Here is a 27,312-nt window from a genome sequence, read left to right on the forward strand (position 1 = left end):
GCCACCACATTATGGAATCCATGGGCCCTTGCCACATTGCCTTTGGGGGCCCCTTCTTCCATAAAGAAAGGATTAAAAGGCAAATATAATCCAGGTGCGATTCATTGTTATATTCATTATTTTTATAATAAATTTTAATTTTATTATATGAATTGATAATATATTATTATTATATCATTGTTTTCTTCTGACTTTAAAAGAAACCAAAACATTCCTGTGGGCCCTAGGCTCTGTGCCCTACTGTGGCTTGTGAGTCAGCCCTGATGTCAAGTGCCTGGTATGGGATAAGCACGTAGTAGGTTCTCCACAATTTTTATTCCCTTTCTCTTCCATTTCACGTCAAAAGAAAAAAAATTTTGTAAACTTCAAGTGGCAAATTAAAATTCAAGAAATAAAGTCAAAAGAAAATGTTCCCCAAGCCAGTGGATATCTGTAACAGCAGGTTTCACTTATAGTGAATATCACTTTACTGCTTTTAACAAACTTCAAAGAAAATGTTGTAAGGCCATTCATTCTACATGTCTGTTTCACATCAGTCACAATTATATCCCAGCTTCACTTCTCTCCCCTTGTTATACCTCATAAATTGTATAACTAGAATGTATGTGTAGTGTATGGATTACATTAGGAATTGTCAGAAGTAGCCTGATAGTAAGCATTTGCAATCACCCCCCTTCTGGCATCTCTGAACCCCTCTGAAGGTATGTGAATATGCTGCACCCCCAGTAACGGGGGACAAAAACACAGATCAGGGAAGGGACCCTACGTTCTTAATAGCTCCTCCAGAGAACTGAAATTGCTACTGTGATGTTTAAACAATTGTGCTACGGTTCTACGACAAATATGTTGCTCACCTGTTGAACGGTCATACAAAAATAAAAACAAAAATCAAATTTCCACTGAGAGTGAAACCTTGTTTGTGGTAGGTAGGGACAATGTAGGTTTCCAGAGCAGGGTAGTTGAGCCCCACAGATGTTGTTCTGGCAGTGAGGAGTGAGATTCTGTTATCCTATAAGAAACGCTGTCTGCCAAATGCCTCTCAATGCAGGAAACTTCTCTGGGCTTCTAGTTTGGTTGTCCTCTGCTCTTTTCATTTATGGCGAAGACCCCTGGGTGTCAACTGCCATCCTTCGCATAAGGAAACAACTACAGAGATGAAATGGCAAACTGGGGCCTCTCTGGCAACCATTTGGACAGCAGCAGAGAAATTCACCTTCTCCCCAACTTCCCCACCCCCAACCATGGGTCCTTTCTCTTCACATTGTAAAGAACCAAGGAAGTGACTCATCCGTGGCCAGCAACTTTTTCTGTTTGAAAGTTGCAGTAAAAAAAAAAAGTGCTATGGTCAAAGAATACAGATTCCTTGTTCTAAATGAAAGAGCTTTAATAGACTTATATTTATCATTCCTGTTGCATTTATAAGATCATTGAAATTCAAGACTGTCTCATTTATCTCACACTGTTAGAGAGAGAGCTGCTTCCCACATGTGGCTTTTCCTGATAACCCAAGCTTTCTAGCCTTTGAAGCACCAGCACTTGTTAAAGTTGAATCTTTTTTTTTTTTTTATAGAAAAATGTCCAAAATGTTACACATGTCTCCCAGCCTTTTAAAACAGACTTTCCTGAAACATAATTTAGCCTTTGTTGAGGGTCATCCTACGGTGTTATGCTAATGCATGAGAGGCATGATGGTGAAAGGACTCTTGAGATCAGACAGGCTGGGTTCATGTGAAACTGATGCTGCCATAGTGACCAAGAAACCTCCGGCAGTTACAAATCTCTGAGTGCTGCCACAGAGATGGGATAAAACCTGCCGCTTCTGAGAGAGGCTGAGAGCGTTAAGTGACCTGCTACACATTCAAAGTGTTCAGCATGATGCTTGGGAGATAGTAAGCATTTAAAAAAAAAAAAAGTGTAGTAAAAACTAAATGTACAATAAAGTAAAGAAAATGAATAAGCAAAATAAAAATGTAATGAACCTGTAATAAACTGAAAAAGCAGTGCTGCCATACAGAGATGGCTTCAAAGCCTTTTTGGTAAGCATCATTAATTCCACCTGTCCAAAATGGCCCCAGATCATAATGCTTTTTGAGTTCCTTATCTTCTTATCACAGTTTTCCCTTCTCGTTGGGGTGAGTGCCTACCTCTGGTGACATCGCCTCTAATATTTTGCTCTAAACATCCTGTGAGATGGGAAACCACATAAACAAGTTGGGAAGAAGTGTTTTAAATAAGAGCAAATGAGTTCTAAAGTATGGCTTTAGGTAGGTTTTTTGGGGGGAGGGGGACAGGGGGAAACTACAACTTTTAATGCATTATATTAGTCAGGATGGGCTAGGTTTTGCTGCAGGAACAAAAAACTCCAAAATCTCAGGGGGTTTAACACAACAAAAGCTTGTTTCTCATTCATTTTATGTGTCCACTTGGGTTGCAGGAGAGCTCTCCTCAACATGGTCATTCAGGGACCCAGGCTGGCAGAGGCTCCACCTCAACATGTGCTTCCCCATATAGGGGAAGGTGAAGTGATGAATTGTTTAGTAGGTCTTACAAATTCTGTAGGAAACGAAATATGTCTTTATGCTTACATTTTATTGGCAAACGTAAATAGCAAGGCCACACTTAACTTCTAGAGGGCAGATAAATGCAATTCTATCGTGGGCTGGCAGCCGGATGGGAGAGAACTGAGTTATCTCATGCATGGCTTCGGGTTTACATATTTTAGGTAATAATAATCCCAGGTCACGTTTACTGAGTTCTTTTACTACGTTCCACGTGCTGAGCTAGGTGATTTCCATGCGAGAACTATTTTCCCTTTCTATCCATGAAGAAATTAAGACTCAAACTAGTTAGGTTGCCTATTCATAAAGATAGTAATCACATGGTTAAACTGATCTGTCTGACACCAAAGCACATGTTTTTAACCAACTTTTTCTGAATCTCAAATACATTCCAGATCACTGAGATTAATCAATAACTTTGAAGTAAGTGACTTTTATTATTGTTTATTTGGTGCAATTTATCCACCAAAGAATGATCAAAACTTGCTTGTTCATTTTCTTTTCTTATTGCCTTTCCGTCAGAGGGACTGCTTTCAATTTACCAAATACATTCTTTACAATGTGTTTAGCTGTGGAACATGCCATGAGGGATTTCAGGGCAGGGTATCATAAACACCACAGTTCTTGACCTCTGAGATTCTATGATCTTTTACATTAAATACTGAATAAAAGAAGGCAATTAAAAGGAAATAGAAGACATAAACATAAGATAGTTACATACAAATAAGAGAGAGCTAAACAGAATGTAATTATGTATTATGTGCTACAGACAGTCCTATTTGCTGTTGTCAGTACTGGGTGATAGGAAGAAGGGTGTTTAAGGACCGGCAGGATTTGGACAACAGAGACAGGAATCCTAAAATAAGCCAAGGATTATGAAAAAATGGGGAGACTGGCCTGATGGAAATAGAAAATATGTGTTGAGAGGTGGAGAGGGAGCTAAGCTGGCTGAAAAACAGAGGCAGGTTACGAGGGACCTTGAATATCAGGGAAAATCCTGAACATATCCCAGAGGCAAAGGGGACAAAAAGGCTTGTTTCTAAATGTTTTAAAAATGTAGACCATTTCAGATAAAGTTGACGTTTCCTTTACCCCCTGTCCCAGCCCCTCCTGGTGGCCATCGCCTCTTCTCTCTCCCAAGAGGAAGCTACTATCATGATTTGGTGGATAGTATTTCAGTTCATATTTTTATATTTTTCTTCTACTTGTATGCAAATTATGCATTCCATTTCTATTCTGTTACGGCTACCGTTATATTCATATTCACACCTAAACTGAAGTCTAGAATTAATCAATATCACTTACCTCCTTCTAAATAACATATGCTTTAACTCTGATCTGCTCTCCCATGTTCCATGGTTTTATACTTACAAATTTATTTTCCCCTTATTTTTAAACACATAGGCATTTTAATTTGTATTATCAAGTGTTTGTTTATATTTACCAACATATTTATCCATTTTAAAAATACTTCTTGCATCCCACTTCTTCTTTTCAAGGTAATATTCTTTCTTGCCAAAGTAAATCTTCATATACAACATGCCAAAGTACTACTGGCCAAAATAGTCATTTGTGTCTGAAATTGACTTTATTTTACTTTCATTCTGGAAAGACAGTTTTTTTCTCAGCAATTTAAATGCATTATTCCTGTGCATTTGTAACTACATTTATAACACAACAGCTGTGTTCTGCCAGCTATTTTTGCTTTGAGACGTATGCCCTCAGTCTAAATGTCATTCATTTGAGGTAAATTTGTGTTTCTCTCTGGTAGTTTTTAAGGTTGATACTTTGCAGTTGAACTAGTGTTTAAAAGTAGGTTTGTTTTTAATTATACTGCATGAGGCCTGGTGTGCTTCTTTAAAGACTCATGTCTTAGATAAGGGAAATCATTGACTACTATCTATTTGCTTCTAACTCCCTTTTTTTTTCCATTTGGAACTCTTAATAGACATACGTAGGACCTGCTCATTTGATCAACTTTCATATTTTTCATCTCTTTATCTTGTGTGTTATATTCTGGGTGATTTCCTGCAATGTGTCTTCCAATTCACTTAACCCTTCATCAGCCACCTCTACCTTACAGTCCAACTGGTCTATTAAGTTTTTATTTCAATTACTATATTTTTCATTTTTAGAATTTTTTCCCCAAATCTGCCCTTTTTCAAATAGTTTTATTCTTGGTTTGAGACTACTATTCTTTTCTCCATGTCTTGAAATGTTTTTTGTTTTTACTTATTTTAAAGTCTTTTTTAGATTGTTGTTCTATTATTTCCAGTTCTTGAAGTACAAGTTCTCTCATTTGTTCATCTGCTGGCTCCATTGCATTGTGGTTGGCTTTCTTCTGTGATTTCTTTTTTCTCATTTCTCTTTTTCTCTTTCCGTAAACTCTTCCTTAAAGAGATGAGATTGAAAGGGGAGGCCACAGAATTTTCATGTGCCCTAAAACATCCTTTTGGAACATTTTTACACTTACCAATTCTGGACAAGATTTTAGGATAATTTCTTAGTTTGGGGTCCCCATAGTACATGAGTAATCAGAATTCAGGCCTCATACAACTTGTGGAACAAATTTCCCCCCCTTTTTTTTTTTTGGTGATTCCTATTACTTTCATAGCCCCAAGAAAATTAGACGTTTTCCTGCAATTCCCATAGGCTAGCACAAGTTTCCTCTAGTTCCCGATTCAGAGGATACTAGATAATCTCTTCAGGACCCCTGGCTTTATGCAGGTAGCCTGGTTCCTGATTATGGTCTCACGGAGCTCAGACCTACATAATCCTGCTCACAGAGCTTCAAAGCTTCAGCTGCTAAGGTCTCTCTCTCCTCCTGATTCACATGTGAGCATTTTCATTTCACCTCCCTCTTATCACTGTAACTTTGAGTATTCTCTTTGTTCTTGGCACTTGAGGATTTTTCTTTCCTAGTTTTGAGTTTTAAATTGTATTAAAGGACTTCCCTGGTGGCACAGTGGTTAAGAATCCGCCTGCCAATGCAGGGGACATGGGTTCGAGCTCTGGTCTAGGAAGATCCCACATGCTGCGGAGCAACTAAGCCCGTGTGCCACAGCTACTGAGCCTGCGCTCTAGAGCCCACAAGCCACAACTACTGAGCCCGCGGGCCACAACTACTGAAGCCTGTGCGCCTAGAGCCCGTGCTCCGCAACAAGAGAAGCCACCACAATGAGAAGCCCGCGCACCGCAATGAAGAGTAGCCCCTGCTCGCCACAACTAGAGAAAGCCTGTGCGCAGCAATGAGGACCCAATGCAGCCAAAAATAAATAAATAAATTTAAATAAGTAAATAAATAAATCGTATTAAAAATTGAGGAGGGGAATATTTTCACCAACATCCATATATGTGTGAAGTGGGAGGGTTCCTTTTTGCTTTTTTTGTTTGTTTGCATTAGGTCAGGTTGGTGCTATTGAACTGCAACCATGGAAATATAATTTCAAATTAAAAATACACAGGATTTGGCAACTGGTTATGTGGAATTGACCTAGTTTGCATCCTCCCTCCCCCAAAAAAGGAGGTATTGAGACAAGGCTTTAACAACAAGTAATTAATATGGGAGGTGAAGGAAACACCAGTAGGGACATGAAGAAGTTAGGGGAGGGAAAGTAGTCAATAAAGGGTGTTATCAATCCAGTTACTATCCCAGGCAAATGGAGTTTCCCCTGGGGAAACTCTGGGAGTTCAGTGATCTACAAGGCATGAGGAGGCTGTGGTATTTATACAAACTACTGCATGTCATTGGTTGAGGGATGCTTCCAAAATGTAATCCACCAACCTTTCCAGCTTGCCACATGGATGAGTTTATATATTTATATACTGATGTGCAATGAATTATCTCAACACTTAGTGGCTTAATACAACCATAAATATTTATTATCTCATATTATTTGTGAGGGTCAGGGATTTTGGAATAGCTTAGCTGGTTGGTTCTGGCTTGTGTTTCCTCATGAGGCTGCAGTTAAGAAATCGGCAAGACTTTCATTATCTGAAGGCTGGACTGTGGCTGGAGGATCTGTTTCTAACATGATCCACTCACATGGCTGGCCAGTCAGGGCTGGCTTTTAGCCGGAGGTCTCAATTCCTTTGACCCCTTGAATGTCCTCAGGACAAGGTATAGATAGGGTTTACCGCAAAGTGAGTGATCCGAGAGTGAAGCCACAGTGCTTTTATAACCTCCTCTTGAAAGTCACACTATCTCTCCAACCTTCCATTTGAGAGAAGCGAGACGAGTCATGAAACCTGGCCCACATTCAAGGGGAGAGGAGGGAGGCTTGTCAAAGACTCTGAACATATTTTAAGCCATCACAGTAGGCAAAGACAGCCTCAAGCAAAGAATGCAGGTGCCTGTGGAAGTCAGGCAGGCGGAGGCAGGAAGGGCCAAGGGGAATGCGTGGGCACCAACAGTGCCCTCTACAGGAACAAATAAAGATAAGGCCCACCCATTTTCCAGGCTTAGGGAAATAGATTTGACTGATGGGAGAGTTGCAAAGTGACATCTTTACGAAGGACGTGGAGACAGAGAGGGGTGAGGATTTGGGGTACTTTAAGTGTCAATCTGCTGCAACCACTAAGAAAGGAAAAACAGTACCAATTAGATTATGATACTCCATTGATTATCAGCTGTATCCCAGTTTGGGGGACACAAGGATGAGAGAAAAGTACACCGTAGAGCCAGCAAATACAGAAGTTGCACAGAGAATTTCAGATTTTCACATACACAATTGTTGCAAAAGCAAACATCTCTACCTTTTATCTTCCATCTTATATAGAGATCATTAAAAATTAAGCATAGGCAACCGTGTGATATGGAGTTTTCCATTTTAGTTGGCCATGTCCCCAAACCTGAACAAATCACTAACCCTCTCTGAGCCTCAGTTTTCACATCTGAAATGTAGATAAGGTATTGATTCTCCTACAGATCAATTCAAAAATGAATTCAAAATAGCTTCAAAATTAAAATGTTATCAAGATACAAGGTGCTATGAATGGGCAAAAGAAGCTATAAAACTCACAGGCAGCATGAAAGAAAACGATCATTTTCTCCTTGAAAGCTCAAGAAAAACTGACTAATTCCTCATGCTGCTAGTCAAACTGGAATTATTCCTGCATTTTAAAGAAATTTCACTGCTTAAAGGCATCAGGGGAAAAAATGGGAGGTGGTGGGTGGGAAGCTGAGGATGGTCCTATACAAACAGATCCTGCACATAAATAAATTAAAGCCCCAATTGGTCATTTTCTAGCTGGTGTAATAATCCTCGGCCCAGGAGAGCCACATCCCTCATTGGCTGGAGCGAGCAAGCCCGGTTATTGTTCACACATGGCCATTTCCTAATGCTGTCTGTGCAGCCATAACAGAGAACTTGGGGCTGTCAGCCAGAAAAACCCAGGCTGCCACTTGGGGAGCTTGAAAGCTCCCAATATAAAGAAGTGACACACACCTGAGCAGGTCTGATATATATTCCTTTCTGCAGAGGGCAGTGGAATACATTCCCGGGCCATTCATCTTGTTGCTAAAATTAGATCCTGCTTAGAAGGAATGATATATTACTGATTACATAATAAAGATAGCTATATTTCTCATGAGAAACAGAAGGGAGAGATATAGTTAGGCACAGGGCAAATATATCCTTGATATGAAAAATGGATTCATTAAGTATTTAATCTTTATACCATTCCTGTGAAATAAATGCACACATACATCACACGTGTGTTAAAGTGACTTGATAATTAATATTGTTACACTTGAGAAAAATCCTGGCCCTCCATCCTGAATTCATGTCGTGAGTTGGAGAATACAGGCCAAGGCATGCCCTCTGCCGAACTCTGAATGGGGCGGCTTGGCTGCGCTCTGAAAGCCAAGGGAATCAGAGGGTGAGTCGTGGGTTTGCATCGAGATTTCATCTTATTTTGGTGAGGCCCAGCGGGAGTCACAAGGGATCTCCTGGAGTAGATGGATCGTATATTTCTAAGCGTCACGGAGAGATAGCTGAAAAGATCCCACGTACTAAAGGGCCTCTGGTAACTGAGTACAGCCTTCATGCTCTCCTCTTTACAAATAAACCTTCTCCCTCCACGTCTCATCTCATTCTATTTCCCTCCTCCAAGATCCTTGCCAGAAAGGGCAAACCTCACATTTTTAAAAAACCTGTAGCCACGGTGGAAGAATTTCCAGACATCCTGGTGATGATGTTCCAACTTAAACATGAGTGCGTTTGGTTGGAGTTTAAACAAACATGCAGATTTGTAGCACCTCAGGTGTCAAAGATCAGTAAAAACAAATCTGAGTGAAATAAAAAAGAAAATAATTCTCTAAGAATAATAGCTTGATCTAACTAAAGATTATTCCAAAGAGATTATGGTCTGGAGAAAAACACTAACAGGCTATCAGGGGTTAAAAGCTCATTACTTGTATATTTATTTTACAAGAAAAGAACATAGGTTCTGTAGTCAGATGGACTTCAGTTCTTCTCCTGGCTCTGTCATCTCCTAGCTAGATTTATAGACAAGCAATTTAACCTCTTTTGAGCTCTTCTTCCTTATCAATAATATAAAAATCAAAATCCTCTAACCATACTGTTCTAAAGACTGGCTGCATGTAGAGCACCAGCATGGTGCCTGGTGCAGAGTAGGAAATCAACAAACATTAGTTCTCTTCCATTCTCCATTCCCTTGAGTCCATCCACCTTAGAGGAGCACAGAAGGGTAATGCCAGTAACTTTTTCCCCCTCTCAGTGATAAAAACCGGTTCCGGGCTTCCTTGGTGGCGCAGTGGTTGAGAGTCTGCCTGCCAATGCAGGGGACACGGGTTCGCGCCCTGGCCTGGGAAGATCCCACATGCCGCGGAGCAACTAGGCCCGTGAGCCACAACTACTGAGCCTGCGTGTCTGGAGCCTGTGCTCCGCAACAAGAGAGGCCACAACAGTGAGAGGCCCGCGCACCGCGATGAAGAGTAGCCCCCGCTTGCCACAACTACAGGAAGCCCTAGCACAGAAACGAAGACACATAGTAATCAATCAATCAATCAATAAATCTTAAAAAAAAAAAAAAAAAAAAACAAAACCGGTTCCTTCTACTCTACCAGGCTGGAGGTAAGCAAAAGTTCTAGAGAGTTAACAGGGGCACGTTCATGGGGAAAGTCCTTGCAGTCGTCAGGACAGGCTAGGCTCTGCTGCAGTAATAACAACCCCTGATGTTCCGTGGCTTAACACAATAAAGGTTTATGTCTCTTTCACGCTATTTGTCCATTTGTGAGTCAGCAGGTGGCTGTGTTTCATTTAGTCACCCAGGGACCCAAGACTACCATTTTTTGATGTCACCATCTCAATGCAAGGTTGACAATTCATTGTCACAGGAAAAGAGGACACCAAAAAAAATACAGTGGTGGCTTCCACAAGGAAGTGACATATGACACTTCCTCTCATATTTCAAAGGGGCAGGGAGGTATAATCCACCCAGGTGCCTGGAGGAGAGGAAATTCAGAGAGTTGAGGCTGCTGTGCCAGAAGCAAAGGGATGAACTGAGTGTACGTCGTACAACCGAGTCCACAGAGGCTCCCAGGAACCACATTACGGTCGCTCTAGCCCTGACTCCCCCGTTCCTTTCCTGGGAGGAAGCAGCTTTGCACGGTGGACCCCCCAGTCTTTGCCAGGATCTCATCCAAGCCCGTTCTCTCCCCTGGTTCACGCCTGTGAGCAGCACTCAAGTTGCCATTATTAGCTCGTCTAAATAATTCATATACCTTTCTCGACTCGCATCCAAGTTGCCGAACTTTTGGATGCTTCATGGCAACACGATCACAATTGTCATTTTGTCACCTATTTTCACCTCAGATCAAATTAAACTCCCTGTAGAGCTGATGTTCACACAATTTTTGCTTCTTTCCCAGAAATGCTCAGTCAGTATCTCCCTTATTTGCTTCCCATCTGCGGTTGGCTGACTGCATTCATTGGGCCCCATTTTTCACCCCTCCCTGTGTTCAGGCCCCCTTGCACATAGCTTTGCACAGCCTCCTGCTAAGGGCGTGGAGTTTATTTCTCTAGGAATTCAGAGGCCTTGTTGAGGGGCCATGTTCAAGGAGATTGTCCCACTGGGGCTTTGGCAGCTGCTGAGTTTGCCAGGCTGGGATGAGTCAGGAGGGAGCCTCCACTGTGATTCTGGGTGGTTCAATCTGTTGGAAGCCAGACCCCAGCTGGTGGCTTGGACATAGGGAATAAGGCCCTGAGTCCATGAATAGGAAGTCAGCAGGAGCTAAGCAAAGAGTAGCCGGGCGCAGAGGAGCCGGAAAAGGTTTGGGCTGAGGGTTCAGGAGGGCAGCTGGAAACCAATCAGGAGATCGAAACAGGGGAAGTCCCTGGCGGTCCAATGGTTAGGACTGCGAGCTTTCACTGCCGAGGGCCGGGGTGCAATCCCTGGCTGGGGGACTAAGGCCTAAGACCCCGCAAGCCACACAGTGCGGCAGAAAAAAAAAAAAGGGAAATCGAAACAGGAGACCAGAACGGAGGAGACGGTGCCGTGGTGGCACCGCTAGGCCCATTGAACACTGTTGAAGATAGCAAGACCAGTTCTGGAAACCGCCAGCAGAGAGGGGGATCCGAGGTTCTTTCCAGGTTCGGTCAGAGCGGGATGAGAATCAGGCGCCTCTACCTGGCAGGCGTGGGGAAGGCAGGGCTGACAACGACTGTCCTGGTGGCTCCCTTTTCTCAAGACTGGACTACAGCAGCCTGCTGGACCGGTGGTTCTCACCCCTGGCTGCACATCAGCTCGCCTGGCACAGTATAAAAAACACTAGTGCCTGGGCGCACCCTCCAAGACCCTGATTTGATTGGTCCTGGTTGGTAGGATAGATCATTATTAGTAACGTACAGCCGGGGTGGAGAACCGCTTACCCAATCTGCCTGTCCCCCAACCCTCCCTTCCCAGGGCAGGCCTCTACACTTGTCTTCCTAAACCACAGTTTAGTGAGGCACTCTACCTTCAATTCTTTAAAGAAAAAAGTAAATTTTCACACACACATATACAAAGATGAGAAAAACATTTTTTCTGAGAGTAGATGTTTAACCTACTGATTATACACACAAGTTATTTAGATTTAGAAGCTGTAAGGTAACCAAACATGGGCATTTGCCCCTAGCCATATACTGGCATGCCCTCCAGAATAACGATCTGAGTCTAAAAAGACAAGGAGTGTATTCTAAACCTTCAGAGTACTTCGCATTAAAGAGATTCCTTAAAAGATTAATTTTAAAGCAGATCATAGCAACTTAAAGTGACAAAATATTAGCTTATCGATATATATATTTTTATCTATTCTTACCAAACGCTGGAATTCTAGGGCTCTTAATAGTCTTATGTGCTAAAGAGAAAATAAAAGAGCATGCCACGATACACTGATGGGGGGTGTGATTCTTTGGGATCTGGGATCAACGCAGGCCTCTTGGGGAAGGTGCCGTTTGATTTCAGGCCCGAGTGAAGGAAGGTAGCAGTTATGGGACCATCAGGGGAAGAAAGATTTCCAGGCAGATGGAATCATCAGCAAGAAAACTCTGCAGAGGCTTCTGGCTTGGTGATCAATGAAGAAAGGCCAGAGTGCGGCCTCTTCAGATGCTGCCCACAGCAGTTTATTATCCAAAATGTGGAGTACCCCCACCAGCTGAACGGCAGACATGAATACCACAAAATAAATGAGGAATAAGAGCCAAATAGAGTTTCAAAGCGCCATGAGCAAGCACAGCTGGTGCTACAGACAGTATGCTGGGGACGATATTATGCGCTTTTGCATAACATTTATCAAGAACAGAGAATGGCATGGCCCTGCTCCGTTTTCCCTAGGAGTGATACAAAATAATCTTTTATTAATCTTATTTTAAATTTGTTACCATTGTACATGATCTCAGAAGACCAAGTGGAGAACATTTGATATAAATCAAAGGAATAAATGAATATGAAAGAAAAGACAAATTATATGCCCCAATAAATATTTCTGCCCATTCTGTTCTACTATAAAGCATTTTGTAAATGTAAATATTGTACATAAATGTTAAATAAATATATTAATATAATCTTCCTCTGGGTTTTTAAAAATAAGAATCTCAGTAGGCAAAGAGTTACTTCATATTTAAAAGTTCTCTCAGGGGCTTCCCTGGTGGCGCAGTGGTTGAGAATCTGCCTGCCAAAGCAGGGGACACGGGTTCGAGCCCTGGTCTGGGAGGATCCCACATGCCGCGGAGCAACCGGGCCCGTGAGCCACAACTACTGAGCCTGCGCGTCTGGAGCCTGTGCTCCGCAACAAGAGAGGCCGCGACAGTGAGAGGCCCGCGCACCGCGATGAAGAGTGGCCCCCACTTGCCGCAACTGGAGAAAGCCCTCGCACAGAAACGAAGACCCAACACAGCCATAAATAAATAAATAAACAAATAAATAAAATGTATCTCTAGCCATATGTGCATGATATATTAAAAAAAAAAAAAAAAAAGTTCTCTCAGGCCCACATTTTCCAGCCTCTAACAGTTACCACAGGGAGGCCATTATCACGGTAGAGACAATGAGGCTGACGCTTGAAAGCCTGGGGTTGGGGGCAGACAGACCCAGGCTCAAATTCCTACTTTGCCATTTAATAACTGTGTGACCTTGAACGAGGGATGTAATCTCTCCAAGCCCTTGTAAGGGAATGTGCAAAATGTGATGATTCTTTTCACTGAAAATTGTTGTTGGAACAAAACTGGGTTCTTCCGAGAATATGGCGCAGTGGTGTGACATCCTCAGGTCCACTATCACCGTCATCATCTCGTCAGAGGGCATGGGTGTGTGCAGGCATCTCATACTCACGAACTTGGAAAAACACAAGACAGGCTCAGGATAGAAGGAAACTGTGGCGTGGCGGCTCCCCTCCCGCTGGAAGATTTGTAATGGACGACAAGCCCTCTGTAGCTTTATCCATCAATTCTCTCTGACAATTAAGAATGCAGGAAGGATGAGCTCAGCCTGTTGTCAACTGGTTGTCCGTGTATTTAGCCTAACCAGTTTGGCTTCTCATTCTTTTTTTTTTTGGCCACGCTGCACAGCTTGTGGGATCTTAGTTCCCCGACCAGGGACTGAACCCGGGCGGGCCCTTGGCAGTGAGAGTGCGGAGTCCTAACCACAGGACTGCCACAGAATTCCCTGGATTCTCATTCTTGATTAAGGAATTTGACAGTAATCTTAAGAATGGTTCTGGAGAGAATTCTTCCTGCAACAAATTGTCACCTGGAAACTCACCCATCCGTACAAACAGAAATTCAACTATACAGCAATTAGTTACCTCGGAGAACTGCAAAGATTAATGTTATTCAGGATGGAGAAAGATATTCCACTTCAGGCATACTTTGTATGCTGCTAGCAGGGGTATAAACACATTTTTTCCCTTTTCCATTCAAAACAAAGACAATGAGTGCATTAATTAGAAACAGTAGGATTTATTCTAGGTAACAACTCAGAATATAAATTGAGAGATGAAAAGGACTCCACAGTCAGGAGTCATCCATCACTACCTCATCTGCTGGTGAGGTTACACTCCCAGAGTTCCAGTGTTGTCTGTCCTGAGTTTATTCTGCTTAAGCTTTGGACCCTCCACTGAGTGACTGATCAAAACGACCGTGGCCTCGTGCTTCACCAGAATAACCATGGCTTCCTCTGGACAACCAGTGGTCCTTGAAGGCTCAAGAGTCTTTTAACCAAAGGGTGGGCTGTTTCTTTATTGACATCATTAAAGACCTGGTGCATCGGGATGACAAACTTTGTTCCCTGTTGGACGAAAAAGACACACAAGGTTAGCTGCTGCTACTGATTACTAAATGATCTTATAAACACAAATTCTTAAGGGTCTAGCATGGGTGCAAGCACACTTAATATTCAAAATACGAGATGGATTATGTAGAAAAAACAAGCTGTTTGTTTCATGGAAAAAAAATAATGATCCCAGAGTGAGAACTCAGGTTCAAGTCTGAGGTTGATTACTGAGCAGCTATGTGACCTTGGACATGATCATTTTGCTTCTCAGAATGTATTTACTCATCTATAAAATGGGAATGATAATATTTATTTCAGGTTCCTCATAGCATTGTGGTGGTAATTAAATCAGATGGTGTATGTGGAAGTGCTTTGAAAACTGCCAGAGGAGCTGCTGTGTAAATGGTATCATTATTAGCAATTTCTAGGAATTACTGAACACCATATCCTTAGACCATATCGGCAAGCTGACACCTGACAAATGAGAACGCATTACTGTGTCATATTCCATCGTCTCTGGCTGTTTTCATCCTCAGCTGACAGGGTGGGCCTATGGGGTCCTGTTAGCATAAATCCTTGGTAGAGGGCATTTCTCTAAAAGTAGAAAGAATTTCTAGCTCCTGTCCTATTGCATCCCTTTCCACATAATCATATAGTCAAACAAACGCCACTCAAAATTCCTGAAGCAAGAAAAGACAAACACAGGAAGCATATAGGTATCTCTGTTTTAGATTTCCCCACTTTTGTCAGGATTCTTTACAGATCAAAATGGCCACAGCCTCAACTCCCGAAATCTCTGTAGAGTAATAACTATTTATTTACCATTTGTTGAGCACTTCCTGTAGTTGGTCACAGTGTGGAGTATCTTATTCAATCCTCACAACAAACATATGAAATACTGTTACTGCTCCAAACTGAAAGATTGGGAAATTGAGACTTGGAGAGGTTAAACAACTTCCTGAGGTTACACGGCTAGCTCCTAAGTGGTAGAGATGGGACTAGACTAGGTCTGCTTGGTTTCAAAGTACATGGTCTGACTATAAAACTCGTAGAGGAAAATGTAGGCAGAACATTCTATGACATAAATCACAGCAAGGTCCTTTTTGACCCACCTCCTAGAGTAATGGAAATAAAAACAAAAATAAACAAGTGGGACCTAAGGAAACTTAAAAGCTTTTGCACAGCAAAGGAAACCATAAACAAGACGAAAAGACAACCCTCAGAATGGGAGAAAATATTTGCAAATGAAGCAATGGACAAAGGATTAATCTCCAAAATATACAAGCAGCTCATGCAGCTCAATATCACAACAACAAACAACCCGATCCAAAAATGGCCAGAAGACCTAAATAGACATTTCTCCAAAGAAGACATACAGATGGCCAAGAAACACATGAAAAGATGCTCAACCTCATTAACCATTAGAGAAATGAAAATCAAAACCACAATGAGGTTATCACCTCACACCAGTCAGAATGGCCATCACCAAAAAATCTAGAAACAATAAATGCTGGAAAGGGTGTGGAGAAAAGGGAACCCTCCTGCACTGTTGGTGGGAATGTAAATTGATACAGCCACTATGGAGAACAGTATGGAGGTTCCTTAAAAAACTAAAAATAGAACTACCATATGATCCAGCAATCCCACTCCTGGGCATTTAGCCTGAGAAAACCATAATTCAAAAAGATACACGTACCACAATGTTCATTGCAGCGCTATTTACAATAGCCAGGACATGGAAGCAACCAAAATGTCCATCGACAGATGAATGGATGAAGAAGATGTGGCACATATATACAATGGAATATTACTCAGCCATAAAAAGGAACGAAATTGAGTTATTTGTAATGAGGTGGATGGACCTGTCATACAGAGTGAAGTAAGTCAGAAAGAGAAAAACAAATACCGTACGCTAACACATATATATGGAATCTAAAAAAACAGTACTGATGAACCTAGTGGCAGGGCAGGAATAAAGACGCAGACATAGAGAAGGGACTTGAGGACACGGGGGTAAGGGGAAGCTGGGACGAAGTGAGAGAGTAGCACTGACATATATACACTACCAAATGTAAAATGGATGGCTAGTGGGAAGCTGCTGCATAGCGCAGGGAAATCAGCTCGATGCTTTGTGACCACCTAGAGGGGTGGGATAGGGAGGGTGGGAGGGAGGTTCAAGAGGGAGGGGATAAGGGGATATATGTATACATATAGTTGATTCAATTTGTTGTACAGCAGAAACTAACACAACATTGTAAAGCAATTATACTCCAAAAAAGATGTAAAAAAATATATATATATCTCTCCAATAATTGAAAAAAATAAAAATAAATAAAAACACCAAAGAAAAAAGTACATGGTCTGACTACTACATTATCAAGTTTTTCCTGAAAATTTGTTCTATTGTTACTGTTAGTTTTGTGTAGAACCTACTGTTGGGATAGGTGGTTATAGAGCACTTAGACTTTCTTCAGCCTCAAACCAGATACTGTCAAATGATTCACTTTCCATCCAACAAATATTTCCATCCAACAAATTCTAGGTACTGCCCCAGGGAGGGAGTGGTCATAAGCTATGAGTGAATCCCGTCCCTTAATCCTGAAGAGCTTCCAGGTAAGGATAATGGATCAACGACGACAACTTTCTCCCTAAGACATGTTGATGTGCACTGCATTAGGAAAATTCCTTCAAATTAAAATACAAACTCATGAGGATTTTCTTCATTGCCTAAAAAAGATTCACCTTAGGATTTAATTTCATTCATTCAATCCATGAAACAATAAATATTTGTTAGGTATCTATTAGGAGTCAGTCCCTGTGCTAGCCAATCTAAAGATAATATTGCATTTATCAACCCTTTGTTTACTCACAGCCATTCCAGAAATACTAGAGAACACCTAATGTTAACACATGTTCATTCTCAGTTATCCATCTTGACAGGGAAAGAAGGTAGTTGGAAAAAAGGTATATCTATATATCACTGTGACCAAGACTTTGAGACTCTTCCCACTTTACACTTTTACAAAGATCTTTTGAGCTTATAAACAATCCTCTTAATTTGCTCTGCGGAAGAAATATTTATAAACAGTACAGTAGCTAAAATTAGACTACAAAAAAAGAGGTAAAGGGAGAAGTGAAAGGCAGCATGGGTAAGCCAGAAGCTATGTACACTCTTGAATAACCATCAGTGTTTTTAATGAGTTTTTCATGGTTTCTGAGCACCCAGATCAAATCAAGCTTTCATTTTCCTGAATGATGGTGCCACTTTGTACCATTAAGCTTATTTTCAGACTAGTGGGGGCCTTCTCTTAGAGAGATGTAAACTCCCTGAAGGAAGCAGCCCTGCTGTATTTCTTTATACCTCCACAGTGAACAAAACAATTCTGGTCGCATAACAGGCACTGAATATGTACTTACTGATTCATAGATTAAGACTCTTGGAGAGGTAACAGTAGTACACGAAGGATTGCAGAGACCAAAAACAAAGGTATTACCTAAAAGCCACCATCTTCCAATTTGTTGGAGGTAGTCAGAATACATATGGTGGTTAAGGAGCCAAGTTCTGTCATTTTCTATTTCTGAATCTTTGGAAAAATTACTTAATCTTCTGTGCCTCAGTTTATCTTCATCTGTAAAAATGAAAAAAATAAGGATGTCTATAGTATAAAGCTGTTGTGAGAATGAAATTAGTTAATACAGTAGCAGCATTTACAACACTTAACACGTGATAAGTGTATAATAAATGTTAGCTATTATTATTTGTGATTCTTTTCTTTTGGAGAATGCAAAAGTCCTTTAAAATTAGAAAATGTGATAGAATAGATTGATTTATTTCAAAGATAATAGGAAATTTAGTTCCTTACCACCACTAACCTTAATTTAAATAATGAAATTCACGCTTGACTTCCAGGTAAAGATGGTAGATTGACTATGTGCGTCTACTTTCACTCCATCCCAAGACCGCTAAAATGGCAGAAAACAATCTTTTAAAGGGATAAACCCACAAGGATTTGGAGAATAAGAGGAGAACAGCAATGAAGTTTCTTCAGTCAGACCCTCACATCTGTGGAAACTGGATTTATAACAATTCTGGCATGGATTGCAGAACAGTGGGGAAGGATAGAGAGTGGGTGGAAAAACACAACAGAACATCCAAGAGATATGATATAATAACAAAAGGTCTAACCTGTGTGTAATTGGCATCCCAGGAAGAAAAAATAAGGAGAAATAATACATGAGAATATTCCAAAATGAATGACGGATACCAAACAACAGTTCCAAGACATTCAAAGAACATCAAGCAGGATAAGTGCTCCCCTACCAAAAGTACTCCCACACCATAGGCATATTATATACAAGCTGCTGAAAACCAGAGACAAAGGAAATTATGAAGGCAGCCAGTGAATAGACACATACCATACAGAGGAATAAAAATTAAAGATAAGGGCTTCCCTGGTGGTGCAGTGGTTGAGAATCCACCTGCCAATGCAGGGGACATGGGTTCGAGCCCTGGTCTGGGAAGATCCCACATGCCGCGGAGCAACTGGGCCCGTGAGCCACAACTACTGAGCCTGCGCGTCTGGAGCCTGTGCTCCGCAACAAGAGAGGCTGCGATAGTGAGAGGCCTGCACACGGCAATGAAGAGTGGCCCCCACTTGCCGCAACTAGAGAAAGCCCTCGCACAGAAACGAAGACCCAACACAGCCAAAAATAAATAAATTAATTAATTAATTTAAAAAAATATTAAAGATAAGAGTTACAGTAGACTTCTCCAGAAACTACACAAGACAGAAGATAAGGAATGAGGTCTCTGTAGCTGAACAACAACAAAAATCTGTCCAGTCAGAATCCTATACCCAGCAAAAATGTCTTTCAAAAAGGAACAAGAAATAAAGACTTTCCTGAACCAAAACCAAAAAACAAACCTGAGCGAATTCATTGCCAGTAGACCCATGCTATAAGTAATATTGAAGAAAGTTCTTTAGACAGAAGGAATATAATAGCAGACAGAAGCTTGAATCTACACCAAAAAATTAAGAGCGCTGGAAATGGAATAACTAAAGGTAAGCAAAGTTCAAAATTTATTTTTTATTATTTTTAATTGCTCTGAAAGATAACTACCTAAAGCAAAAATAGTAGTATTGTGTATTTACAGCATATGTAAGAGTCAGTATGTGGCAAGAAGAGAAGAAGAATGAGAGGGAGAAATTGGGGATATATTGTTGTCTTTATACTAAACATGACAGGATATTATGTGAAAGTGGACTTTAATTAAATAACAGGTACATTGTAAACCCTAAAAGTACTCAAGTTTTTTCAAAAGAGGTGTGCATGATAATTCAATAGTGGAAATAACATTGAATCATGAAAATGCTCAATTAATCAAAAAGGAAGCAAAAAGAAAGGAAAAAAGAAACGAAGGACAAATGGAAGAAATAGAAACGAGCTGGTTAGATGGTAGATTTTAATTCAACCATATCAATAATCACATTAAATGTAAGCCACACTAACGCAAAGATAGATTGTTAGATTAGATAAAAAGCAAGACCCAACTATATGCTGCCTACAAGAATACCACTTTAAATATAAAGACATAAATAGATTAAAAGTAAAAGAATGAAAAAAGATATTCCATGCAGACACTACTCAAAAGAAAGCTGAAGTTGCTTTATTAATATCAAAGTAGGCTTCAGACAAAAAATATTACCAGTGATAGGCTTATTACAAAATGAAAAGGGATTCAATTCTCCAAGAAGACAAAAACATTAATGACTTTACGCCTATAATTTCAACAACTTAAGAGCAAGTGGACAAATTCCCTGAAAAGCAGATCTTACCAAAATTAGCACAGGAAGAAATAGAAAAATTCAAAGTGCTTTATATCCATTTTCAAAATTAAATTCATAATTAAAAACCTTTCAACAAAGAAAACCCCGGCCCAGACGGCTTTACTCACAAATTCTATGAGAGGTTTAAGGACAAAACTAATACCAGTGTTATACAAACTCTTTGAGAAAATAGGAGGAAATGCTTTTCAAGTAGTTTAATGAGGCCAGCATAACCCTGTTATTACAACCTGACAAAGACATTACAAGCAAAGAAAACTATAGACTAATATCCTACATGAATAAATATACAAAGTCCTCAAGAAAACATTAACAAATCAAATTCAGCATTATATGAAAAGGATAAATGTTATTAATAAATGGAGCTTATGCCAGGATTAAAGGTTGGTTTTACATTATGAAATCAATAGTTCTAATTCATTACATTAACAGAATCAAAGAGAAAAAAAAATCTCAATTGATGCTAAAACATTTTTGAAAATGTCAAAAAATGTCACACCTTTCATGAAAAAAAAACCTCTCAAAACACTAGGAAAAGAAAGGAATTTCATCAACCTGATAGTGGGAATATATGAAGAAACAAGAGTTAATGTCATACTTATTGGTGAAATATTGAACGCTTCTTAGTTCAGGAACAAGATACCCACTGTCTCCATGTCTATTCAGCAAAATACTGGAAGCCCTATCTAGCACAACAATGTAAGAAAGAAATAAAGGTATAAAAATTGAAAAGAAAGAAGCAAAACAGTCTTTTTTGCTGTTGACATGATTGTATATATAAAACATTCTAAGAAATCTACCCCCCAAAACTACTAGAACTGAAAAGTGAATTTAGCAAAGTCACAGGAATTAAGGTCAATACACAAAGTTTAATTATATTTCAAAATTTTACCAGCAAATTATTAAAAAATGAAATTTAAAAGCAATTCATTTACTATTGCAGGAATAACATAAAATACTCAAAAATAAATTTAAGAAAAGATAGGTAGGACTTGTATTCTGAAAACTACTACATACTGCAGAAAGGTATTAAATAAAAAACTTAAACCATATAACACATTTAGGGATGGGAAAAATTAATATTGCTAAAGTGTCAGTTCTTCCCTAATTGATCTATAAATTCAGTGCAATCCCAATCAAAATTCCATGAGGCTTGTAGTAGAAATTAACAAGCTGATTGTATACGTATATGAAAACACGAAAGATTAAGAATAGTAAAAATAACCTTAAAAAGAAGAAAAAATTTGGAAGACTTACACTACCCGCTTTTAAATTGTGCTTAAAAACCACAATAATTAAGACACTGTTACTTGTATAAAGATAGATATGCAAGTCAGTGAAGCAGAATAAAGTTCTGAAGTATACACACACATACACATACACACATCCAATGGGGAAAGGAAAGTTTTTACAACAAATGATGCTAGAACAATTGTATATCCATATTTTAAAAAAGAAAGAACCTTGACCTCTACCTCACACCATAACACAAAAATTATATTTAGATAGGAATCTTTCATGTAAAATCTGAAACTAGAAAGCGGCAATGTTTTCTAAAAGAAAACATAGAAGAATATTTGCACGATCTTGTGGTTGGCAAAGAGTTCTTTGACAGGATACAAAAAGCACAAGCCATAAAAAAAAAAATCATAAGATGGACATAACCAAAATTTAAAATTTCTGCTCATCAAATGATACCATTAAGAAGATGAAAAGATGAAACACAGACTGGGAGAGATATTTGCAAAGCTGATTTCTGACAAAGAACTTGTTATCTAGAATATATAAAACTCCCATGAATCAATCATAAAAAGACAACCCAATAGCCCCAAAATGGAAACAACTGAGCATCAACAAGTAAACTGATAAACAAACAGTAGTATTTTCATACAGTGAAACACTACTTGGTAGTTAAAAGGAATAAATTTCTGCATGAATCTCAAAGATGTCACTTTGAGCAAAAGAGGTCAGGCACAAAAGAGTGCCTAATGTATAATGCCATACAGAAAGCTCTAGAGCAGGGAGATCTAATCTATGATGAAAGAAATAAGAAAAGTGATTGCTTCATGGATGGGGACTGATTGCAAAGGTGTATAAGGGAACTTTCTGGGGTGTCGCAAATGTTCCGTAGTTTGGTGTACAGTTACGTGGGTACATTCATTTGTTAAAACGTATTGAACTATACATTGAAAATCTGTGCATTCATTGTATATAAATTATACCTTGGTTTTAAAAAAGAGTAATTAAAAGAAAACCCACCGGGACGTCCCTGGTGGGGCAGCGGTTAAGAATCCCCCTGCCAATGAAGGGGATGTGGGTTTGAGCCCTGGTCCGGGAAGATCCCACATGCCATGGAGCAACTAAGCCCGCGAGCCTCAACTACTGAAGCCCGTGCACCTAGAGCCCCTGCTCCGCAACAAGAGAAGCCACCACAATGAGAAGCCCGCGCGCAGCAACGAAGACCCAACGCGGCCAAAAATAAACAAATAAATTTGTAAAAAAAAAGAAAACCCACCTTCATGGTAAGTGGAAGAAGTGAATCACAGCAATGATTCCATCTATGTAACATCCAAAAACAGGTACAGTGAAACAACCTATTTCTCACTGTGAAGTTATTTTTCTAAATAATCTGCTGCAAGAAATGAAAGTGGTTGCCTGTGGCGGTAGGGATGGGAGGCTGGGGAGATGGCTCTTTTTTTGTCACAAAACCTGGAACTCCCTGACACTTCAAAATCTGTGCATATATAACTTCAATAAAAATAGAGAACAAAAAAAATCATACCCATTTGCAAGTTCATGATATTAGCTTCAATAGAGAATTGTTGACATTTGCTTTAAATAAGAAATTATTTCTGATGGGTGAATCTGGCAGAAACTTCAGGCTGTTAAGTCCAGGAGACAGAGTCCATTTGCTGGTGGTTGTATAATGTGGGCCACCTTGTTACTAGTCAAGCATAAAAGACAGCGGGGGAACTCAGCACACCAAGTGTGACAATACACTGGAAAAGGGGGCATTAAATCAGGGTAAGTGAGTAGAATGGTGACAGAAACCCGGTCTGTACTCCCTAATTACAAAGTCTCACTTTCACCAAACTGACACAAATGTTAAGTCAAATTCAATATTGTCTAATTAACAAGCATACACGAGAACGCGTATGCGATGTGTATGCAAGCCCAGTGACTAGGCAGTATTCAGCCGAATAAAGGAAACACCAGGACTTGCAAATTCTCAGTCACCCCCCATCTGCCATCTCAGCCAACTGCTACAAGGTTTGTCCATTCTGTTTTCACACATCTCTACTTTCAGGGCTCCGCTTGTAATATTTACAGAAAAAGGCAATGCTGGTAAACAGTTTCACACAATGAGGTGTGAGAGTTGATAGGGTCCTATTCAAGCTCTGAACTCTCCTGAGGAGCTGCCACAAGTTGTTATGAATGGCCCGGCTGACAGGGTGATGACTGATAAAGGAAAAAACAAACAGCTCTGGTAATTCATGAAAACACACAGCTCCAAGACAACTCAAAGTGGCGAGTGACAGTTAAGATAATGGAATTTTGGAAGCTTTTCTTAAGGGATCCTCTCTATACAATTACTCTGTTAATAGATTCTCCCTTAATGTAGCTGGATCTTCAACTCTTTTTTCCCCCAAAAAATACTTATTATGATCGCTGGCAGAGAGGTGCCGGCCTGTGCTTTTATACTATGATCAGTTTTTCATATAATTTCCTTTTCCTAGAGCAGGATGAATTTTAGTTGAGGCCTGTGTCTGCCATTTAAAGAAATAAAATATCCTATTTCCATTTCTATTACTAGAAGCATTTCAAAGCATTCTTCCCTCATTTCTTTCATTTATCAACCATTTGCCACAAACCTTTGATTAGAAAATAAATATTGGTTTACACACTCAACTGCTAATATTTTAAAAGAGAATAATTTCAATGTGGTCGAAGCCAATTTCCAATTCACATAGCCTATTTTGGCTTCATTTCCTTAAATCAGGCATGACCAAGCAAGAAAGTATCAATTTGTCAATGTTTTGCCTTGGTACCCAATGTTTTTTCCATGAAGCACATTGCGGTTTCTGTAACGATGGCCTATTTCCCAATTAATGTTTTAGAAAGCAGGAATATAAAGATATACAGAAAGCATGTGTATATGCGCATATAGTACCACGAGTAGGGGAATGCGTTCAGGAGAGTTGTATTTTAGAGCCTGGCTACTGCGAGGTCTGGGGACGAGCAGCTTGCTAGAAATGCAGAATCTCAGTCCTACCCGGAGCCCCCCAGCCAATCACAGAATTTGCATTCAGACAAGATCCCCAAGTGATTCATATGCACATCAAGGTTTTGAGAAGCTCTCTAATTTAGATGATTGAGTTTACCTTAATAGTTTAAGGAGGATCCACATTTTCCAAAAAGTTTAAAACTATATCATACATTATTGAAAGCTATCTCCAAGTCATTTAGTGTCTGCATTCAAAGTTCTTACTTTCTTTTCCTCCCCTTGAAGAAGTGTCAGGGCATCCTTGAGCTCACCAAGCCTTCTAGGGGGGTTCATCCTTCCATGAGTCACGTTGCCCTACCACAAACATTGGTAGACCCATCCAGCACATTCCTGAGGGGTAGGCATGGTGCCAGAGCCTGGATTTTAAAAATTCAATCACTGTAGTGAACCATATGACTTTTATAACACTAATAAAACATTTTATTTAAAACATTTAAAAACATTTTAAAAATCTTATCTTGATTGTAATGTCAACTGTTCAGCTGCTACAATGCAGAGTAGAGTATTTTACAGGAGAGATGACAGAATCCTTGGAAAGGCCTAGACAACAGAAGTGGCTTTCACCCACCTGCTAAAGTCTGCAAAAAATCCACCACTGGACTTGCGTTCCTTTCATTTCGTGGTTGTTAGTATTTGTAGAATCTTCTTTAGACTTGAAGGGATCTTGAGGTTTAGTCCAACAAGACTAAATATTCCACAAATTTCCTGCGTGTTGAGAAATTTAAAAACGTTAATTTAAAAACTTAGGATGGGCCGAAATACTGTAAACAAAGACAAAAGACAAAGGGTAAAGTGGGGAAAATATTTGCCTTAAGGGCTCGTTTCCTTAACTGACAAAGGCTCTATATAATTCACTTGGAAAAAGACACACCCAGTGGAAAAGCGGGCAAAGGATATGAATAGGCAATTCACACGCAGAAGTAAAAAATACAGACAGGGAACACATGGATGAAATGGTGCTCAATCATATTCATAATTAAAGACATACAAATCAAAGCAATTGTGGAAGAATGGATCTCACCTATCATGTTGGCCAAAATGAAAATATCTGACAATATCAAATAGGCACGCTCACCCACCGTGGGTAAGAATGTACTGGTTCAACTGTTTTGAAGGTCAGTCTGGAAATAGCCATCAAAATTGTGAATAGACATAACTTCCAGCCCAGCAACTCCACTGCTAGCAATTTAATCTAGAAAAATACTTGCAAAAGTACCTTAGACTAGATGGACGAGGCCCTGCAGTGCAGCATGACCTGCAATATTGGAGTCTGGAAGCAACTTCAAGGAGCACTGCTCCAGGGGGCTGGTACCCACGACAGTGCAACCCAGCAAGGGAAGACCATGGCAGCGGTGCAGCGGCCGGCGGGCCAGCAGGGCTCTCATGGAACTCTGTCTGCAACATTCCACGTGCCCAGTTTAGGCCTCTGCGTGACAGAGTAATTGCAGAGCCATTTTGCAATGGGGCCACTTGAAAATTGGTTTTTAGGGAATAATCTCTTATGGTCTTTCAGGGCTCCCCAGAAAACTGGTGCTGCAACAGCTCAGAGTGACTCCTAACTCCAAGGAAACCCTGCCGGTGTGTCCAACATGTGTTAAAAACAGGTACTGTCGGTCTGATTCTCAGTGCAGTGTCACATTTATGACACACAGCCAATGAATTAAATCCCCTTTGACATGTTACACCAGCCTCTGACATACTGCCAATGTAAAATGACACAATGTATTGAGAATGATAATATTTAAAACTATGGTAATATGTAGATCCAAACAACCAGCATGTAATAACACTTTCAAATGTTAAAATGGAATGATAGTAATCACTTTGTCCCATTCTGAAAATGTATCTTTCTCAGAATAACAATAATCATATATAATAATAGCTACTAACATCTACTTAATACCTCTACGTACAGACATCGTTATAAAGACTTCATATGGATTATCTCACATCCTCCTCACAACAGCCCTCTCAGGTAGGTACGATTAACACCCCCATTTTATAGATGAGAAAACCAAAGGCCAGAGAGGTAAAGTAACCTGCCAGAGGTCACACAGCTGCTAAGTGGCAGAAGCTCCTTTAGCAACATGGTTACATACACCTCCTTTTAAAGGGATCCAGAAATTTCAATGGGCCTCTTCAAACTCACTTCATAAGCTAGATGATACCTCTGACACACACACTGAAAAAGAAATACAGAGCATGTAAATGGTATGCTTGGCTTGCTACATGGAAGTCATCAGGCCAGTGACTCAGCTTTCTATGAACCTCTGTTTCTTTATCTTTAAAATGGAGATAATGATAGTACCCTTATTACAAAAATTGTGGTGAGGATTCAACACTGTTATGAGCTGAATGTGTCTCCTTCTCCCCCATCCTAAATTTATATGTTGAAGCCCTAATCTCCAGTAGCTCAAAATGTGAGGAGATAGGGCCTTTAAAGAGGTGATTAAATTAAAATGAGGCCATTAGGGTGGGCCCTAATCCAATCTAACCAGTGTCCTTATAAGGAGACAAAGGCCCCACGGATGCTCACACACAGAGGACAGGCCACGTGAGGACACAGCAGGAAGGCAGCCATCTGCAAGCCAAGGAGAGAGGCCTCAGATGAAACCAAACCTGCCCACACCTTGATCTTGGACTCCCAGCCTCCAGAAGTATGAAAAAATAAATTACTCTTGTTGAAGCTACTCAGTTTTTGTATTTTGTTATGGCAGCCCTGCAAAATAACACAAACACATTTAAAATGACTATCATAGTATCTGGCAAATAGTAAGTGCTCAATAAATGGTTTTACTATTAGTTCAGTTATGAATACACACACACACACACACACACACACACACACACA

General features: G+C 40.1%; 1 long non-coding RNA gene across 3 annotated transcripts in view; it reads right to left on the bottom strand.

Moving 5' to 3' along the window:
* Positions 1-13,997: 13,997 nt before the first annotated feature.
* Positions 13,998-27,312, bottom strand: part of LOC132353481 (uncharacterized) — a 48,434-nt gene continuing 35,119 nt past the window's right edge. The window contains exons 4-9 of one of the 3 annotated variants that reach the window (XR_009499034.1): positions 25,030-25,166; positions 24,666-24,817; positions 22,692-22,734; positions 18,204-18,293; positions 17,825-17,959; positions 13,998-14,345 (exon numbers count right to left, since the gene is read on the bottom strand). This is a non-coding gene — a long non-coding RNA (uncharacterized LOC132353481). The remainder of the gene's footprint in view (positions 14,346-17,824; positions 17,960-18,203; positions 18,294-22,691; positions 22,735-24,665; positions 24,818-25,029; positions 25,167-27,312) is intronic. The other 2 variants (XR_009499033.1, XR_009499035.1) reach the window with 2 other exon arrangements.

Source organism: Balaenoptera ricei, chromosome 19, assembly GCF_028023285.1.
Source record: "Balaenoptera ricei isolate mBalRic1 chromosome 19, mBalRic1.hap2, whole genome shotgun sequence".
Lineage (NCBI taxonomy): Eukaryota > Metazoa > Chordata > Mammalia > Artiodactyla > Balaenopteridae > Balaenoptera > Balaenoptera ricei.